Genomic DNA, 19904 nt, shown 5'->3' with positions numbered 1-19904 from the left:
CATCCCCTTTAATGTACGCTTATGTTTCTTAAGAAGAAATTTTACCGTGATACTATTGTCGCAGTTTATATTTAGTAATTGAACAAGGGTATCATCACAATACCAACACAGATTGATTAAGAATAATTACAAAAGACAACACATATCTAAGCCTGATTGTTGAGTACTGCTTCTATATGTACAATATCACTTAAATGATTGTCAAAAGATGATTTTGCAATCTCACATAAAACGAAGTGTAGTATATTACGCTACAGTAAATGTACATGTCTCGTTTATTTGCCTTAAACAACTATCTGACTAAAAGCTTTCAGTAAAATACAATAAAAGCAAACACATACGAAAAACAATCAAGTTTACTACTGATACAATATCAGAAAAATGTACATTAAACGTGGAAATATAAGAACATGTTATTAAACCCCACGTATATTAAATCATTTATTAAGATACAAAATTCACATGCTCTGTTATCCCTTTGCATAATTATAAAGCTCTTTCGTATCTTTCCTTTAATAAAGAATACGGACTAGACGATCCCCTGTTAAATTATCTGAAGTTTAGATTAATTCCTTTGGAAATGTGTCTTGAATATAAAGTATTGTTTTCATCAGCAAGTGATTTTTTTCCACATTTATAAGCAGTCAGTTCTCTGTTGTAAAGGCCTAGGCGGAGAATGATCGTTTGTTGGTTTAATATTCCGCTATGGGCATATAACATTGTTTAAACCTACACATATCACACAATAAAAATGAACGCATCATAATAAGGCAGAAACAAGAACTAAACTACTGCTTCTCTGTCAACAATCTACAACTTCCATATACACAAGCTTTTATTAGTTCTATTTATTTCCGATTGTCTACTGATATTCAAGCTTTGTATATTGGTCGTACTACATTGGAACCTTATATTTTACCTAGCCTGTTTAAAATATAATATTTATAATTATTGATCTTCAATAAATGATGTGCTTTAAATTTCCTTATACTTTATATATTATTGAGCATTGCCACTTTATTAATTTGTGAACATGTGAATTGTTTGAACTCCATATGATAAAGTTTAACTACCGATATCATTTTAGGCTATGGTAAATACAGGGATCATCTCTCAATAACCACTCGAATTTTGTGTTTGTATAAAAGAGAATAACCATGTTCATAGAAATTATACCTATTTTCTTAAACCTAGGACAGGATCAGTACAAATAGCACAGCAAAGAGAGACGTCATCATAGAGAGGTACGCATAGGCCGCTGAGCTGGTGCGGTCCCAGGTGAGCGGCTCGTCAGTGAAGAAATATTCGGCGTGGTTGACGATACCGCCGTAATGTTTCTTCCCGCACTTAGCAACCAGGATGTCAGAGAGACAGGCCAGACGAGCAACAACGGCTCTGAGACAAACAAAGAATTTGTTATAATCATCCGTAATTAACTGACGGTTTAGCATAATTTAATTTATAATGAAACGTCTGATGTGACCGCCTTTTATAAAAATGTCGGCATCGTGTCAAAACTACGGAAAAAATATGTCGACTATATTTTAACATCTTGTAACAACATATTCCTAACAAACAGTAGTTCAATAAAGGCCCAATGCCGAAATTTTAATTGAGGAAGGAAAATAAGGAAATGCAGGATTCGTAATGATTATCGTTGTATACATTGTCTTTCTGGATCAATTTTGTTTACGCTCATAAAATTATTTCAGAAAGATATATACGAACAGCATACTATGATCTACCTCATTCATCTAACGTCATAAACATGCGATATAATTACTGCTCTTTAGCAAATCTAAATTAATGTATTACGAGAGAATTATTATCTATAAGAATTATCATTCATCGTTTGAAAAAATAGATAAGTATGTCGTCTGTAGTTCCTAATCGTAACTAAAAATTTCGACAAGTAAACACAAACACATAAAGAACTGTACATCGGTGTAAAGTAACAATTGCATAGCTATTTATCCACATGACGTGTGCCTTTGACAACGGAACAGCGAACTTAATAGCTTTGACTTAATGTCTCAAATGAACTTACCCGCAGGAAACCTTTTCTCCGGAGTTTTATAATTTCTGTTCACTGTGTTAAGGCAGTCCTCGAAAGTCTGGATCTGGAGATTGTCATGAGCACATCGGGATGTTACGAAATCTAAAGATTAACCTGAACGTTGCATTTTCTTTGTTATGTTGTATAAGTGCAAATTGTTAAACTATTGAAATAAAGCGCATATTTCTCTTCCTTTTTTCCAGGTTGGTATACATCATATCAGTTATTCACTCCCCTGTATTTTCATTTATCATTGACGAGAATAACAAAGTGTATGGTTTCTGAGAGACTGTTTCTTGAGGAATTACAAGTATATAAAGGCAAACATAAAATATTTACTTTGGCATATAGCAACCCTCCAAGTGTTCATGCTATAGGAGAAATAAAATTAAAATGGATCAAATAATATAACGAATTTACGAGTTGTCAATATTCCTGTTTTGAAGGCGATAACGTTATCATTATAGACACATAACTGTGACACAATAATATATATATATATATATATATATATATATATATATATATATATATATATATATATATATATATATATATATATATATATATATATTGTTTTAATTGATATGTTCTTTAAGGTGGAAAATATATATGTATATATTGTTTTAATTGCTATTTTCTTTAAGGTGGAAAATATGGGAGTATAATATTAAAGAATTTATATAATACAATAATTTTGGTATTGAGAGATTGTCTCAAGAGAAATAACAGGCGTACCTTTTGGCAGCGTCAGACATCGTTCTTTGGCAAGCATTCTAAGTGTCTCGTATTTCGGAAACATCATACCTGGTGGCATGCCTAACTGGACCATGGCAGAGAACACCGCCCACAACCAGTGAGCATTCATTCTCCAGTTGCGGCGTAATGCATTTGAATACCTCCGAAAATGTTCTGTACAAACACATTATTAAAGGTGCATGATTGTTCTTTTAATACTTGCAAATTCTCAACTTTCAGTGTAACGCAACGGATCACGTCCGAAAGTGCTCTGAACTAAATAAAGTCATATGATTGCATGATGGTGCCTTTAATTATTGCAAATGAAAAACAAAACGCAGCTGCATTCAATATTTTGTATTTATAACATACCCGCAGATTTGTTTCATCAGTTCAGGAACGTATCCAAACTTTGTTTTCTGAGTAGTGAGATCTGAACCATCCGTGCTCGTACTCAATGCCAGATAGTTCTGGGCATCTAAACACGTCTTACCTGAAAAGTGTTATTACTGACATAAATACATGCATATCAAATGACTTAGGGAATACACATGCCACCGTTGGTATCCCTGCATACCAAGCTGACTTTTGCTAGCTTATGATGCGACTTAAGAAGCAACAGGCGATATGGATTTTATAGTTTATACTTCTTTCTTGTTTAGTATGAATTTAACTGATACTTGTTTACAAAAGATTTCGCCATTCGTGGGTAAAAGTGTTACCATGATATAAAAAACTGTGTAGAGGACCATCATACTTAGTCTGTTACATGTCAAATACCAAACGTCGTGGTCGCAATAGGTCACCTGATATTGTTTTATTTTTCACACTTCACCCTTAAGATAATCAAGTTACCCTATGAGTTCCAATAGATACCCGAGGAGCATACTCTGATCACCATTGGAAAAATTATTTGAACACTCTGGGCAGAAGACCGCCATACGTACGATGCTACATGTCTAAAGACAAATGTAAAAGATGTGATAACAAGCATAAACTTGTTAATAAGATCGACGTTATAATCAAATATGCTACAGCTGAACTTAATGAAGAGCGTTGTTGAAAACTTATCAAATTAAAAAAAGAAGCATTTATATGCTTTACTATATTTTGCTTCAGTAAGTTCAGGATCTACTTACTAAAACCACCGGCTCCGGCTGCCTGGTCGCCCATTGACGTCATCTGGTCTAAGCCCTGGCTTTGCAACAACTCTGGACAACGGGACCCAAAGTCTTTGAGACACCCAAAGGCAGCTTGCCCCTCTGCGCTTCAAATGCAAACATATATGATTAAACGCAAATTTAACATGTGGGACAATGTTTTTTTAAAACAAAACATCTCCTAGGATAATGCGCTCGAATATCCATCCGCTTTAAACGTAAAATGTAAAAGTTCGGCCAGTCACCTTATTTCTGACATAAAATATATGTAGCAGATTTAAAGCATAAGTACACAAAAAGCTGAAAATTTGTAATTTGAAACAAAAAATGTGACAATCATCCAATAAATCATGTATACCAATCTTCTGACCAAATTTCATAAAGATTGGAAATATATGTGGCCTCTAGAGTGTTAACAAGGTTTTACTAAAGTCATAAATAGCCATATAAGGAAATATGCCCCGTCCCCTCGTGGCCATGTTTTGCAAGCAACCGAAACCATTTTCGAACTCGTCCAATATATTATTGGGATACATCTTCTGGCCAAGTTTCATGAAGATGGGCAATTATTGTGGCCTCTAGAGTGTTAACAAGATTTTACTATAGCCATATTAGCAAAAAATGCCCCGCCCCTTGGCATCCATGTCTTTCAAGCAAACGTAACCATTTGCAAACACATCCTGGATATTATGACCAAATTTCATGTAGAATTGACAATAAATGTGGCCTCTATAGCGTTAACAAGGCAAATGTTGACGCCGCACAACGGACGACGGACGACGGACAAAAGGCGATCACACAAGCTCACCATAAGCACATTTTTGCGCAGGTGAGCTAAAAACAGGTCACTGCCTGATGTTTTTGTGATATATCAGGCTCGGCACGAATAAAATAACGGCTCGGCATGCCCCACCTTTATAGTATTCTAAGCCTTGCGTGAAATATTACAAAAAGATCAGGCAGTAACCTGTTATTCTCTATATATTGCCTATCTATTAATCATTGAAGCAAATGTTTGATGACAAATTTTAGCCAGATCGTTTATTTATAACTAACCCAGTTATCAACCGATTTAAAATGTACAGAAAACATAAACACTATCGTTTCTCGTGTTTACAATATACCCGAGTATATGCATAAACAGAAGCGAATAAATATAGTGCAGTATCCAACTGACTTTGTTCAACAAGAATTGCGACACATTTCATAAAGGTATCATGGGCTTTATATCATATGATATTGTATTCTTTCTATTTATTCGTCGATACAATAGTGATTTATAATGCCGTACTACCATAATCGCAAAAATAAGTGCGCTTATCATGCATACTCAACCAGTAAATGCGAACAAATTTGGGCGCTCATGTGAGAAAAAACAAAACCTATATGATATGAGGTCATTTCAATCAATTATAAACTGTTTTAAGAAAAGCACCATGATCAAATTAAGTCACGAGAGAAGATATTCGCTTGCCTGCTTTGTACTAAACCGTTATATTTTATCATTAATTCATATATTTGTATATCGCAGTTAAATCAACACATTTTCTTTGCATCCTTATAAATTGATTTTATCTGACACGAGGTTCGCAAGATTTGAAAATGATACCGTGCCTCAGCAAATGTTAGATCCGATGTATTTCGCTTGAGTTTACATCGTTCAGACCTGCACATAATGGTTGCCGCAGCGACCCCGGCCTGAGCAGCCTGTTGTACAAACGTATGGTATACCATCGAACAATCTTGAAACCTCTGATCGTTCTGCATGTCATCCATGCAGCCACATCAAGCCACTTGGCACAGGGAAACGCCTGAAATTAGGTGATATCTGATTTAATGATTAATCAAATTCATAATTAAATAGCCGTCTACACGAGAACGTAAATCGCCTTGTATAAGGTGATATCTGGCTTCATGATTAATCAAATGCATGCTTAAATAACCGCCTATTTAAGAAAAGGAAGCATCAGTGATTTCTGACTTAAAAAAAACTGATGCTATAATAAAGGGCCACGTGGCACACGTAAACGCCTAAAATAAGGCGATATCCGTCTGATTTATATAAAAACGAATGCTGAATTACGTATTACATGTAGATGCATTATGCCGAAGGATATCATTCAATGTCGCTTACACGTATATGCATCATGAGAAGACTTGAAAACATTATGAAAGTAATAATAGCTGACAGACCAATCAGCATGAACAGGCGCAACGACACGAAAACTCGAGGCAACGAGGGAACTACACGAGGTAGAACAAGAACACGTGAGACTTATTTAGACAATATGATACAACACTAGGCGACACAATACGACAGAAGTTTACATTACACAAAACTAGAAAAGACAAGACTGCTTGAAACAACATGAAAACAACATGAGACGCCACGAAAACTACAGGAAGGTAACGGGCATTGTCAGACCAATCATTTGATAAAGGGTTACTGTTAAAAAAGATTTGATATCTGCCATATGGAAACTCTCGTGCATTTAAAATATTGTCGTGTCTTGATTGGAAACTTTGCATACACCAAATAATAGCACATCCCACATCACATCGATTAAAATTGTGAATATCAATCAGATAAAATGATAACTGCAAGTATTGCCAACTCATGGTCGCTCTCATTTATCGCAATATAACGCTCCATCTTACTCAATATGACCTTCTTCTAAATCAAATCGAGCTCCGTGTAACCCAAAATTACGTTACTAACTGGAATATACAATCCGCTTTCTCGAAGGCAAGTCAAATTATAAAAACAAATAATTTTCATAAACCAATTTTTTAATAAAGAAAACCGCATATCGTTTGACAACATAATTTCATAAGCTGAAAATAAATTGTTGAAACGAGTATAATTCTTGACATTATAAATAATTTAACGGTTACATTTTCATAAAGGGAATAAAGTTTATACTATTAAATGGTGAAAAAGACTCGCATTGATTGTCTAAAAGGCCTATGTGATTGCGAAGAAGATCTTGTAAGAGAGAAAGGAGGAACGATTGAGGTAATTGACCTCTGCTATAAAAGAAATCATCTGATACATGATACGTACAACACTCAGGACTATGGGACAGAAGACCAGAAAACGAATATGGAGGTGAGGAAGAAAATGAATTAGGCGACAGACAGCTATAACAAGGCCAACACATGTTCAAAACCCTTACAAAGACCAGTTAGAAATATCGTTATGTTATATAAACGATTACGGGAACGTCCGGGACTGAAAATATCTGCAAACTTTATAACTCGAAAAAAAAACACAGTCTTCTTCAGAACGCTTTAGACCAGACGAGAACGACGCAAATCCGCCCATACTAAAGGTGAAAGATGAAAATGACGATACGAAGTCTGAAGAGGTTGAAATTACAATTTTGGAGAAAGTCCCATCAGAGCTTATTGCGGCTGGATGAGAGAGAACGACTGCAGCTATGATGGAACTATGCTAAAGACCTGGTAGAAAGGGAAGTGGGACAGGGCGTAGATCCATCCTTGTATTACCCCCTTAAAAAGGCTGCCTTAAAGTGATGCGCAAATTAACAGCGTCATTAGCCCAATAATTAATCCCGTAGCTTTCATGCTACACATCATCCTTAGTCGATTTTAGAATAATGCCGAGAAACTGTAGAACATATCTGTCACTGCAGAGTCAATATTGAGAAACGAGCGTGATCTCTTGAATAATAGAACTGTATTAGATATGTATAAAGTTTTTAAAAGCTGTTTGGAATATGAAATATATTTAGATTTACTTCCTAGACGACTGCGATTTTTTATTGTAAGATTACGAGTCTCTGCACATCCTTTGCGAATCCAAACTGGAAGTTACGCTCAAAATAACACACCACGAAATGAACTTTATTGTTTATGTTGTAATAATTCGGATTTAGAAGATGAATACCATTTTATTTATTTATGCCGATGTAACACTGATTTGAGGAAATATAAATTCCACAAGTTATAAGTTTCATGTGAAAATAACAGTTATTTATAATGTATGTAAATATATCAAAGAATCTCTTGTGATATAAAATGAGATTCTACATAATGCAGTTCAATAATTTCATTACCGCTTTGATAGTTTACTTGAATGTGTATTCGTAAATGTCTGTTTTACGCTATGTAATGTTATTGTGTTATACCTAGTTACGTTACAGAAAATAATATGTATACTTATATATGAAGACGATGTACTTGTGTATAAGTCTGAATAAACTGTCTGCTGAATAAACTGTCTGTCTGTCCGTCTGTCTGTCTGTCTGTCCGTCCGTCTGTCCGTCCGTCCGTCCGTCCGTCCGTCCGTCCGTCTGTCCGTCCGTCCGCCCGCCCGCCCGCCCGCCCGCCCGCCCGCCCGCCCGCCCGCCCGCCCGCCGGCACGCTCGCCCGCACGCCCGCCGGCCCGCCCGCCCGTCCGTCTGTCTGTCTGTCTGTCAGTTGCTCAACTTCGTAAACTTTAAGAAAACTTTCGAACGCATTAGGTATGATGGCCTATGAAAATACGAAAAATTCTGAGAGGGTTCCCAATTGACGAAGTTCTGGCGAAGGTCATCCAAGAACGGAAACGCCCGAAGCGCAGTACTTGTAAATGAACAGATGGGTGACCACTGCAGGACGTCAATGGACGTCCGTCAACTTCCTATTTGACCTTTGCCTTTGGACGTTTAAGGCGGGCGATGCAAAAAAAAGTAGACCTCAATTCCCATCGGAGGTAGACCAACATATAACTTTAGATTCGCTGATGACATTAACCTTATCGGTTGTACCAGCAGTAAACACCAAGCTCTGATCAACAGTGTCTTAAAGAGAAGTAGCATGCGGGATGAAGGTCAGGGCGGAGTATTACAAGTTTATGGTACATAGCACGAACAACACCAGTGCAGACACCAGCATGAAGGCGAGAAGCTGGAAGGACTGACCAGCTTAGAGCACTAACTCTTGGGAGCAACCCCGTCCAAAGATGACAGCAGTAACGCTAAGTAGCGTATACGAATAGCAATGGCGACTGCAGCGATTTGCACACAGGTTGTAGACAAGAAGTTCCATGAGCTTCACAATTAAGACTGTACAAGTCCCTCGTAATCGCCATCTTATTTAACGGTTGCGAGACCTGGGCGCTTCCAGTTGACACAGATCGCAGTATATAGACTGTATGCCACAACCGCTTCCACCATTACCACTAAAACAAACAACAATGCCACCTCCACGACTTCCAACACAAACAACTCTGCCACCATCACTGCAACTACAACCATCACAACCAACACTTCCACCATATCCTTTACCAACACATATATCGCCATTTACGTCACTACTATCACTCCCGACACTGCCGTCAAATCTACTACTGCCACCGATTCAACCATTTCCACAACTACTACAACTTCCACCATTAAAACCATTGCAAGCATTTTCAGTAGTACCACCAGAACAAACGATACAAACACTACTAGTAAAACCACGACAATTACCACTACCACAATTTTTAACACTAAAGACTTCAACAATTATCATCAGTACGCCACAACCACCACCAACACCACCACTACCACAGCTTCCAAAATTACCACCTTCCGAAACACGAGCCTATTTACTGGAACTTACACCGCACATGGCTTTGATAAGTATACGCCCCGGAGGTCAAAATATACTAAACATTTTCCATTTATAAATCAATGTAAAAGTGACAACTTTAAGCGAAAATAAATGCAACATTTTGCAAATAACCTCCACCCCCCTTACCATACCTTTTCTTAAAGGCCGTTCTAAGCGAAATCGTTGTATGCAATCAAAAAATATGTAATGTACAAAGCAAGAAAAAAATAAACCCAATTCAAAATTGAATTGTTTTGCAACTTTTTTACGGCCGTTTTCTAGTGGAATATAACCTTTTTCTATGCATTTTTCATTTAAGTTTCTAACTTCATCATATCAAAGGGGTTTGGTGGTGCACACATTCACTATTTCCAAAAGATAAAACCACAGAAAAATAGTTTGAAGTGTAAAACATTCCTTTGGGTAAATTATGCTATTTTGTTTAGACGGTAAAGCTCTACATAACACGATTATTTAGTATAATGTAACCTGGATATAAGCCTCATTTAACAATCGTGATACATCGGCTATCTCGGATTCCTCCGTAAGATAGGCCTCGTGGCTAACGGTCGCCATATTGCCTTGTATTACTACTTTATTACCCAAAAGGTTGTCAGTCTATTGTTATGAGGCTGTATACATGCGCGTTGAACTAGCGCCAAACTTTTTACCGAAACTTTGATATTAAGAGCACTATTAACGTTCATTTGTGTTGCATTTTGACCTATTATCCAAGTGATTTACTTTTCCATTATTATTTAATCACCCTATCATCCAATTTTTAAGATGAAATTACGGTGTTTACAAAACCAACCAAACCGAAAGTGAAACTGGATGCATTACGTTTCGCGATGTAAACATTAAATATTTGTTCAGTTTGAGGAAGCGAATCGATAATAGACGTTGGAATATGTATGCAATACAGACTATCATTGCCGATTGTAATACTGGCTAAAAAATACCTTTTATGACAGGTCATGTATAGAACGCTAATCAAATAGTGACCATAAATCACTACAAATGTCTGGGTTGTTAATTAACCCATTTATGCCCAGTGGGCTCTCCCATCCTTCTAAATTGGATCAATTTATTTCCAAAAGTAGGGGTGTCTGGTATATTTATTTCTATATTTAGAATATTTCTTACATAAATTTCTTTAAGCAAACAGCGTAGACCCAGATGAGACGGCGCATTATGCGGCGTCTCATCTGGGTCTACGTTGTTTGCAATGTCCTTTTTTTCAGGACGCTAGGCATGAATGGGTTAATATAATTAATGCACGTTTCTGATCTAATTGCCTGTATCTAGTTGTAATTACCATGATATTGATAAAATTAAAACGTTTTTTTCATAAATTAACATTACATGTTTTATTTTTATCATTTAGGGAATATATAATTGTATCATTATCATCATTAAATATTCTGAAAATGATCTAAATTATCATGATTACTTTAAAGTAGAATTTTTAAATTTTACTCATTATTTTTAATGAATTTGCACAATTGCTTGATTCAACATAAAATGTATTAATAAGGGTTTCAGTTGTTAGTTTTAACCCATTTTTAGTTCGATTAAATTTAAAGAACTAACTACGTACATGTATGTGAAATGCTCTTGAGTGCGTTTCCTGGGCCCAGAACCAGTACGGTGTCTCTTGGAGATTTCTTAAGAATGCTCCCAAACTGGGGATCAAACCAGTGACCTCCAGATCATTAGGTGGACACCACATCCATTACACATCAGCGACCTATAATTAGTAAATTACTTTAGAATTGCAGCATTATATAATGTAATGTTGCTACATATTTTTGGAAAATGATTAATGTGCAGTACTAAATAAATCTAAATGCATACAATTTTAATTGTGTATATTGTGTGATTATTAGTTACAAATTCCCTTTTTACAGGTATACTGGATTATGAAAGACTGATAAACATAAAATTGACAACTCATCTCCCCAACGATACTTTGTGTGGCTCATTCTCAGAACAAACCCATAGTCAGTGAGAAAACTACAGTGTAAAAAGACCACTTGATTGTGACAATTATGGGTGACCAAGCAAATGTTATCATTTAAAATAAAGAAAACTTCCAGTTCAATATACATTTTTTACCAATTATGACATTGGCCAACACAGAAAATAATTATAAGGTTGATTTTCGCAAAATTGACTGTTACAATTGGATACTGTTTTAAGCTTCACTCTACTTTGTCTGAAAATAAAAGTCATAAATGATGTAATAGAAACATACATATTTAATTTTTAGTTTTACAAGGATATATATATACATACATATATTATAATATCTTTTTATCGATGGTCAATCAATTTAAGTTTAACTAATATATACATACACATTTTATACATGTGTATGCTTTGATTTTTTTCTATTGAAGCCAAATTAATATCCCATTAGATAGATAGATAATATCACAGCAGTATTCCTATTTTGTCTGCAAGTACTGCAGAAATCATGGATTATTATTTTACTGAGTCAGCCTTAATCTTTATATTATAATTGTTAAAACAGATTAAGATGTGCATTATACAATTGAGGATGCATCAAGATTAAAAAAAGGTACATGTATAAATTAATAAAGAATCAATAACAATCAGAAACTGTGCATTTTTTTCAGTATTGTGTGAAAGGATTTGAAGTAATGATGTGTTTTTGAAATATGATTTATGTGAATTTGAATAAATATATAAAATTTAGTGTTTTTTTCAGACAAAAACTGTTAATTACATACTAAAGTATTCAGAGTGTTTTATTGTAATATCCATTCGAATCTTTTAGTACAAAAATCACTTTTCCCTGGCATTTGTATTTATAGTAATTGCATATTTTATAATTCTGACAGCATTTATAAACTGTGTGCATGCAAGCATGAACACGGTTTCATTTTTTGGGTATTTAAACAAGAGGGCCATGATGGCCCTGTATCACTCCACTGCTGAAAAAAAGGCTGAAACAAATTTCTCTGCATGTGCAAATACTTAAATATAGGCCCTATTTAAGCACATGTACACTTTTGTGACCTTCTGGGCTGGGTCAAATTTAACCCCAGGGGCATAATTTGAGAAAACTTTGTAGAGGACTACTATATCTCACTACATACAAAATGTGGTAGCCCTAGGTCCTAGAGTTAAGGACAAGAATATTTTTAAAGTTTTCACAAAATAAGCAAGATATAAGCGTATATAATGTTCAATTTTGTGACATGCGGGTCAGGATCAAATTTGTCCCAAAGGGCATAATTTGAACAAACTTGGTAGAGGACTATAAGATGTTACTGCATACCAAATTTGGTAGCCATAGTCCAAATGGTTTTCGACAACAAGATTTTTAAAGATTTCACAAAATAGGCGCTTTAAAAGCGTTAATTCAATTTTATGACCCCCCGGGGCAGGGTCAAAGTTGACCCCAGAGGCATTATTTGAACAAATTTGGTAGAGGTTTATTAGATGTCACTACAAACCAAATTTGGTAGCCCTAGGCCCAATGGTTATGGACAACAAGATTTTTAAAGTTTTCACAAAATAGGCCCCATATAAGCGTATGTTCAGTTTTGTGACCCCGGGCAGGGTCAAATTTGACCCGAGGGGCATAATTTGAACAAACTTGGTAGAGAACTATAACATGTCACTTCATACCAAATTTGGTAGCCCTATGCCTTACGGTTAAGGACAAGAAGAGTTTTAAAATTTTCACAAAATAGGCACTATATAAGCATATAATTGATTTTGTGGCCCCCGGGGCAGGGTCAAATTTGACCCCTGGGGCATAATTTGAACAAACTAAGTAGAGGACTATACAATGTCACTACATACCAAATTGTGTAGCCCTAGGCCTAATGGTTATGGACAAGATTTTTTTTTTAAGTTATCACAAATTAGGCATTATATAAGAATACTTTCAATTGTGTGACCCCCGGGGCAGGGTCAAGTTTGACCATAGGGATTAAATTTGAACAAATTTGGTAGAGGACTATTAGATGCCACTACATACCAAATTTGGTAGCCCTAGGCCCAATGGTTATGGACGAGAAGATTTGTAAAGTTTTTACAAAATATACCCTACATAAGCATATGTTCAATTTTGTGACCCCCGGGGCAGGGTCAAATTTGACCCCAGGGGTATAATTTGAACAAATTTGGTAGAGAACTATTAGATGTCTCTACATACCAAATTTGATAGCCCTAGGCCCAATGGTTATGGACGGGAGATTTTGAAAGTTTTCACAAAATAGGCCTTATTTAAGCAAATTTTCAATTTTGTGACCCCCAGGGCAGAGTCAAATTTGACCCCAGGGGCATAATTTGAACAAATTTGAAAGAGGTACACCCCAGGAACATTCCTAAGAAATTTCATCAGAATTGGACCAGTAGTGTAGGAGAAGATGTTTAAAGGAAAAGTTTATGCATGGATGCACGATGGACACAGGACCTTTGGCCAGTGGAGCTAAAAATCAAATTAAACATTTAGTTTTGATTTAAAATCAGTTTTTATATGCAAATGTCTATTTCACTTATAAATTAAAACAGCATATTATTCATTATTGAAAAGATTATTCCAAGCTTGATGTCATATTTCAACTTTGCATAGTGTAGTTAATTGAACATTGTATTGAACTGTATGGGCAGCTATATTTTTTTAATTTATGTATGTTGTATTATACAAAATGCATTATTTCTACCACAAGTAGACCATATAAGGCCTACTGCTACTAAATAGGCACTGGTATGAATTTGACACTGTTTTTGATGCTCATACAAAACTTTAATTATTACTACACTTTAGTATATTAAATATTTTCAAGTTTTTGTTCAACATTTTTTGCAAAAGAAAAGAGTGTCTTAATGCATTTGAAAATATACTTAAAACAAACTAAAAATGCATTTTAACATACCTTTTTCCTGGTAAAGTGTATTTGGGATGATAAAAAATACACTTGAAGAGTATTAATGCTGGAAAAATGCAGACAAAAATACCTTTGTTTCTGTTAGAAGTGTGTCTTGTCTGCATTTTAAAGTGTATTAAATGCACATCAAATGCAGATAAATACAATGCCAATACTGTAACATGTATTGTAATGGACATTAAATGCACTTGTTCTTGTAATTAAATGCTTTAGTGAATTGAAATAACCTTTTATAACGTTTTAACAATTAATAATACCTTTTTATATAAATTTTCTTTTGAAATGTGACACTTAAATGATTTTTGCACCACTAGTAAGAGATATAATTTGTGCTCATAATGCTTTATCATTACACTACATAATATCATTTGTTGTATGAAAATTACCCGTAAAATTCATGTGAAAGCTCAAGCGATCAATAGCAGCGTGCTATACCCTGCTCCTTTTTACATGACTTGATGGTATTTAGTCCCCAATTCTACATGGCTAAGGGAAAATTAATGTGCAGATTTGACAAATAAGTCTTAACTGGGATCCAATAGGCAGACTTTCATATTACTTGTATTTAATTTAAATCATGATCTGAATTGCTCTTTGGCAAATCTTTGTTGGTCACAGTATTCAACTGAATTTTGTTCACTTTGTAGTGATTATATTTTCTATATTTATCAGACAACATCTTTCTTCAAAAGTTTAACATGATTGCTTGGTTAATTTAGAAACAAGATCAATGCATCATAACATAAAATGAAAAAATGTGTAATAGTAAAAATGGCAGCAAAAAAGCACTAGATTATCTGCCTTAAATCTGAGACGATATGTTGATGTATTGGAATTTCTCATAAATAATGTGCTCCATAGTTGTATAATTGTATAGTCGCATGCATGAGTGGTGTCAATGTCACAATACCAATTAAAGCCTATAATTTACTAAAACAATTTGAAGTTTGATGTGAGTTTTTTTCAAGATCTGTTATATATAATTATATATACATGTACATATATATATATTGTTGAAAAGTTAACATGCAATAAGTTTACTGTAATTAAGTGACAAATAGTTTTACTGATTTGGTTGGATGCATATATGCAGATATATCATGGTTTGTGCAGAGGACAGTAGCAAAAACAAGAGCTGTCTCCGTAGGATGACATACGCCCCCGATAAACGCTTTAATAGAAGTTATAAGCATTTTTCAAAACCTAAAAGCCGACCCTAAGTTCAAGGTCAAAGAGGTCAAAATTTGTGTGTGTATGGGAAGGCCTTGTCCATATACACATGCATACCAAATATGAATGTTACATCTGAAGCGACATAGAAGTTATGAGCATTTTTTCGAAACCTAAATGCAAAGTGTGACGGATAGACAGACGGACAGTGCGATCACTATATGCCCTCCTTTGGGGGCATAAAAATGTGTTTCACATTGTTTTGGTAAATTAGTAATGTTGTTAAAAGAACAGAATCATCAATTATAAAGTTATTGATTATAAAGTGTTGCCTGCATATTTGATGCATTCATCTAGCTATAAGAAGGTCCCTGTTTTATCCCCACTGGCACCGAGTGAGGGTTCTCAAAATCTTTAAACAATATGAATAACTACATATAGGGTCGAGAGCCTTGTTGATATGGGGGCTAAACACCTGAAATCAAAGCGACCCAGGTTAAAGGCCGAGGCCAAATAAATAAAACAGAGGCCGCATGAGCCTGCTATACTCTGAACAAGTATTGTTTCTTCTCAGAAAACTGGCTTAAGTGTCTAACTAAGCCTTAGACTTTGAGTTTCAGTGCAATCAATCTAAAATAAATTGGTCAAATTAAATATTAATTTGTAAAAAATAAACATTCTGCACAAATTCAATTATTTACTTTACCTGTGTGCATGAATCATTTCAGTCTTGATGGTTAGTGAACTATGTCAAAAGCACCATATCTATGAAACACTTGTTTTTTGAATAGTGCAATGTTCCACAGAAATGATGCTGATGATTATTCTACACGATGACGAATTATTAGATATATTTCTAAATTACATTTCCACCAACAATTCGGTTATTCCACTACCAGTTCACATGCTTCATACACAGTTGAAAATAACACTATTTCACTCAACAACCGTGACACATGTACTCAATTTTTCAACTTTTCGCAATTAAAATTGTCTTCTACTGTTATTGTTGTTGTTGTACTTTTGAAAGTAGTTCGAAAGATGGCGACCATTAACCCAGAGATTGATTTATGAAATAAATCGTCTGCTGATCCAGAGTGCCTCATTTAATACTGCAAAGGTTACCACTCAACATAATCTTTATGAGCAATCTCCTGTCTGACTTATTGAATTGAGTATACATGTATATATTGAACATCCTACTGTGGCGTATTGTTACCACACCATTAACCGAATACGGTTATCTTAGAAACATAGTCCACACACGAGGGCATCAATTGCATTATCCATAACTAGGTAATCAAGTACTTTATCCCGCAAATCGTCATTAACCATGTTATTGGCTTTTTACACAACTGACTGATGGGACTGTCATTAGCAAAGTTGAACTTTGGGATAAGTATACATGTATACAGGAAACACCTAATAATTAAACTATAAAAAAACAACGTTACAAATACAGAGATTGTGAATGATTAAGAATTTTGTAACACAAAGAAAATTACTATAACAAAACCATTTACACATGTATAACAGATTCGGCACTCAAGACCGGAATCCCCTCAATTCCGATTGCCGGTCATTCTTTAAATCACATTAGGGTTATTCCATTTGTAATGTTACCTCTCTAAACCGTTCAGGGCCGGTTTATTGCACCCAGACCTAGAGTCAACAACTTTTGAATAACGGATTAACGACGCGTAATATTAATACAGGTTGTCGAAAATTTTGCAAACTTTAAATATCGCAAAACAAAATAAAGATACTTTGCCTGTGATGTACATAACGCTCAATTGAAGTTATTATACTGATTATTATTACTGACAACAAATGGTTATTTATTGTGTTTTGGTTTTTGTTGTAGAAAGCCATGCTAAATTTTAATAAGCTTAATGTTATTCAATTTTGAGTTGTTAATTACAATTGCTAAGTTATTGTCATATAAAATAGTGTATCGCTTTGTTCTTGAATCAGTTGAATTTAGATATTCATTTAGATTTTCAAACTGGCAATTACGATAACAAAGACTAAAACTGTCCGAACCTCATTCTAAGCGAATGCGCGTGACATTGTCTCTAGAAGACAAAATTAAACTACATACATAGATAGAATTGTATTGTCCTCCTATTATGAAGAGCAAAGTATATAATCCAGATAATAAACATTTAATTAAATCGAGTATATACACATACAATAGATCAAAATGAAGCAACTCAATACAGCCATTATATTATTTACAAAGATAAGTAATATAACTAGAGCATATATATATAAATAATTGTTAGGTCGCTGATATGAATTAAGTAAATGATAATGATTTTAGTTCATTAATTCAATAATACACACACAGAAATGCACGCACGCAACGAGTCAGATATGTTACTCTATATTGTGACTTATATTGCTTTTGAATCAACAGATTAAGTAACATGTGTTGTTGCTATGTGATGCAATATGAACGAATGTTATGTATAAATAAAATATCACAATTTTCTGCAAGTGTGCGTTTTTTCCACATAAAGCTATGTAATTGACCTTCTTAAAGTAAAAGTGTCAAAATCCCCTAAAAATCCGGAATCCTCTCAAAACCGGAATTTCCTCTCGGTCCCGGGTGTGTTCGGCTTAGAGGGGTTCTACTGTATTGCAGATTCAGTACTTCAGAATAGCAAAATAAAATCGTTTAAGAGGCGCCTTGAAATGCCGATTGTTCAGATTAAATGAGGTCGACTCAGTTATGAACAGTACTTAAAGCATTTTACATTCTCAGCTGTGGTCTTGGATTTTGATGCAGAGGACAACCTTGTATGAAATTGAATTCGAAATCACAAACACTGATACGAGAAATCATTTCCATTTGATTTTAATATTTGTTAATATAACATCAAAATCTTTGTCTCAAGTTCTGTTGGGGGATTTTAACATCTACATGACAACAAGTCTGATTGTTACTCTAAACAATTTACTGAATGTCTGAAGTCATACGGACTACTACAACCATTTCCACATCCCGACACATACTAGTGGCCCTACACTCGATTTCATTGTAACAAAGCAGGAAGCCCAACATGTAAAAGTTTCGGAACCAGTCACGGACTATTTCATTTCAGAACACTGCTTTGTCAGCTGTACAATTGATCAAATTCGTCCTCCTTTAACGAGAAAACACGTCATATCTCGTAGCTTGAAATCAATATCCATTGATCATTTACAAAAGGACTTTGACAGTTTGAATGATATTATTCATGAGACGTCCGATGTCAACAATATTGTTTGAAAATTCACAAACACTATGTCAGATATTGTCCAAAAGCACGCTCCTCTAAAAGAACGATCGATAGTCTGCAGACCACTGCTTCCGTGGTACTCTTGCTATCTGAAGCAGTTGAAAATCTATCGGTGATCAATAGAGAACATATATTTGCAAACAAAATCTGACAAAAAAAGTTTATAACCATGTACGAAACATGTATATTGCTGAAGTTTGAAGGGAGAAGAATGGTTATTACCAGGATAGAAAAGGTGATGCAGCTGGAAACATCAAGAAATTTTTTATGCGGTAACATCTGATTTACTAGGAAGGTCAAAAGTCAATCCACTACCGTGTCACGTTAGTGCAGTCTTGCTTGCAAATGATTTCTTGCGTTACTTTGCAGACAAGATAATCAAGTTAAGGAATGATCCAGATACGCTATCTACTGACCCATCATCTTCCAATAGATCTATAGGTACTTTCAAGGATTCTGGTATGAACATGTTTATTGAATTCAAGCCTATGTCAGAAAATGATATTTCGAAACTGGTCTATTCATGAAAACCTTCAACATGTGAATTGGATATCTTTCTAACAACTAAACTCAAAGCTCCTTTTACACAACTAGCACCTGTTGTTACTGAAATCGTCAACCGCTAAATGCTTTCTGGTGTGTTTCCTGACGAGTGGAGGGAGCTGTCCTTAAACCTCTTTTAAAGAAGGCACCACTTGAACTGCAAAATTATCGTCCTGTGTCAAATTTAACATTTCTCTCAAAAAATATTGAGAAGGCTGCAATACATCAGATAAACAACCAAATTGAGTCAAATAACCTCCTGCCAACATATCAAAGTGCCTATCGAAAACATCATGGAGTAGATACAGTCATTGTAAAAATGTACAATGACCTTTTGGAAACCATAGACAAAACCCTAATAACCATTGTAATCATGATAGACCTAAGTGCTGCGTTTGACACTATTGATATTCCTATTCTTATT

General features: G+C 34.9%; 1 protein-coding gene across 1 annotated transcript in view; it reads right to left on the bottom strand.

Annotated features, from left to right (window-relative positions):
- Positions 1–261: 261 nt before the first annotated feature.
- LOC127834312 (uncharacterized) overlaps positions 262–19904 on the bottom strand; it is a 134585-nt gene continuing 114942 nt past the window's right edge. Inside the window, exon 8 of the transcript XR_008027869.1 lies at positions 262–307. The gene's annotated coding sequence lies outside the window, so the exon portion shown is untranslated. The remainder of the gene's footprint in view (positions 308–19904) is intronic.

This window comes from Dreissena polymorpha, chromosome 6 (genome assembly GCF_020536995.1).
Source record: "Dreissena polymorpha isolate Duluth1 chromosome 6, UMN_Dpol_1.0, whole genome shotgun sequence".
Classification (NCBI taxonomy): domain Eukaryota; kingdom Metazoa; phylum Mollusca; class Bivalvia; order Myida; family Dreissenidae; genus Dreissena; species Dreissena polymorpha.
Note: the sequence above shows the minus strand (reverse complement) of the source record. Positions and strands in the feature narration are given on the sequence as shown.